Consider the following 2,888-nt stretch of genomic DNA (forward strand, 5'->3'; position numbering starts at 1 on the left):
GTGCCCATGTTACCAGAACTGGGAAAAAAAGTCTTCAAGTGCCAGAGTCTAGTGTCTGCGGAACATGCTATGTTGACTCTAGGCTGGTCATTCCCCAGCCCCAACATAGTATTTCCTGCAGCCATGCTAATTCTTGGTTCCTCTGCACTACTACATAGTGTTCAAACACTGGGTGCACACATGTTAGATAAGTACATGAGTCAGAAAGGCAAATTGACAAGAACCCATGTGTGACGGCTGGCGTTAATTGCTAACAGGACTCCCAGCACGCCACCATCTTTGTTCACATGGAAAGACATTAGAGCAGGTTCGTCCTTTGCTAATGAGGGTGATGATGTTGGGAATCATTGCTCCTCTCAAACTGCTAATAACTGATTTCAATCCAGACAAGTGTAGTTTAGCAAAGAAGGCCTTGATAACTAATATTCTGACTTGGAGGCTAAGAAGAAAATACTATGCCTAGGATAGAAAACCCAGCTATACTCTAGAAATTAAATCGCTCATGTGATTGAACTTGATTGAGACATTTGCACACTCTACTTATTTACTTTAGTACCTTCTCAACACCACACGCACAAGCGTGCAAGCTCACAAGCACACAAGCACACACACACACACACACACACACTGATAATAATAGTTCTTTTCATTTAAAAGGAAAGGAAAAAGAAAGATAATAAAAGTTTCATAAGGTTCTAAAACAAAATGTTTTAAAGCATTCATCCATAAATGACAGACCTCTGGGGAAGGGACAGTATAGGGTGACAATAAGGATGGAAATTGGCCTCTTTGAATACTTACAGACTTGATTTGAAGTCCTATGGATCTTTTGCATGATTAGGAAAGCCATAAATTCACAAAGTCATCCCTCAAACTTTAAAGTGAAATAGAACAAATGAACCTAACGGTGTTTCCAGATGGTGGCACAACCAAACAGTCCCAAACTCTTTCAAGTGACTTCAAAACAGGCCCTTCCCCAGAGTGCAGAGCTACCTGCCCTGGCTCTCACATGCTGATGTATGTCTCTTCTGTCTTAGCTGCATCTGGTGAGGTCGGATGGTAGCTTGGAAGGGGCCACAGTGGGGGATGTACTTCATGGATCTCAGAAAATGCTATGCAGTGAATCCCTGTTTACTTCGGTCTCATTGCCATTTACAAATGTCTTTGGAATAATAATGACTAAACCTTTACCAAATGACTCCTGTGTTAGCACTACAGACCTCGGGCCAGAAATGATTTCAGAACAAAATAGCTTTCATTATCACAGTGCTGGTAGCTGTGGACTTGTTATTCTGTGGTGATTCTTTTCTCATGGTATGGGATAAACAAATAAACAACTCTGCCACTCTTGGTAAGAACTTGGATTCCAAAGCGGGTGGGGTGGCAGAAGAAGGCGGATCTCTGAGTTCAAGGTCAGCCTTATCAACAGAGGGAGTTCCAGGACAGCCAGGGCTACACTGAGAAACCTTGTCTCAAAAAAAAAAAAAAAAAAAAAAAAAAGCATATATAAAACAAGGACTAGGATTCTAAGTGTGGTGATGCCTTTAATCCCATCTTAATCCCATCACTCAGGAGGCAGAGGTTAAATGAATCTCTGTACATTCTAGGACAACCTGATCTACAGGCTAGCCTGGGCTGTATCATAAGACCCTGTCTCAAAAGAAAAGAACAGGATTTGAAAGAGTAAAATAAATAATAAAAAGGGGAAGAAGAGATTAAGTAAAACCCTGGTGACAAGGTGACACAGTGAATAAAAGAACTTGCCACACAAGCCTGACAACCTGAGTGCAAACCCAGAACCCACGTGACAAACCTGTGCCCTGACCTCCACAGACATATCATGACACACAAGCCCACCCGTCATGCACAAATACCTACACACAATACTAGGAATTTTTTTTAAATCTGAATGCTAAATTCCAACTTGAATTATCAGAGCCAACATACGACATTTTATTTAACATAATCATGAGGATGGGTGGTATCAGCAAAATATAAATTATGAACAGCAGCACAACTCACTCAACAACAGAGCACACCCATAAACACTACAGTTTAGTCTGTTCAAGCACATAAGTGCACATAAAGATCAAAGGCACTGTCTCTGAGGTCACTCATCCAAATGGCTTAGACACACCATAGTGGTTATGCAAATGAGTGATGTTAGGCAAATAGGTAATAATAATTTACCCTCAGTTTCAGTTTGAAAGGTTGTCTTTAATATATAGTACGTCTAAATATTAATGTTCCACCCCAAAATTTTGTTTAAATCCTGACTTTGTCTTTGATTTCATGAAGCTATATCATTTATATTATATATGTAATCATATGAATCAAATGAAATCATATATTGTATGTTATATAGTTTGTTATTTTGTATATTATATTTTCTATATTCCATATTCTATATGTCATACATCACATACCATACATCATATACCATACATTATGTTACATCATATATTACATATATCAAGCTATATATGTGTGTATGTATATATGTTATGGTTTGTATATGCTTGGCCTAGGTAGTGGCACTATTAGGAAATGTGGCCTTGCTGGAGTAGGTGTGTCACTGTGGGTGTGGGCTTTAAGACCCTCATCCTAGCTGCCTGGAAGTCAGTATTCTGCTAGTAACCTTCAGATGAAGATGTAGAGCTCTCAGCTCCTCCTGTACCATGCCTGCCTGGATGCTACCATGTTCCTGCCTTGATGAGAATTGAGTGAAGCTCTGAATCTGTAAGCCAGCCCCAATTAAATGATTTGCCTTGGTCATGGTATCTGTCACAGCAGTAAAACCCTACCTAAGACTCTGTGTGTGTGTGTGTGTGTGTGTGTGTGTGTGTGTGTGTGTGTGTGTAATATTCCTCAAGTCTTAATTTGGATGA

This window comes from Mus caroli, chromosome 1 (assembly GCF_900094665.2).
Source record: "Mus caroli chromosome 1, CAROLI_EIJ_v1.1, whole genome shotgun sequence".
NCBI classification, from domain to species: domain Eukaryota; kingdom Metazoa; phylum Chordata; class Mammalia; order Rodentia; family Muridae; genus Mus; species Mus caroli.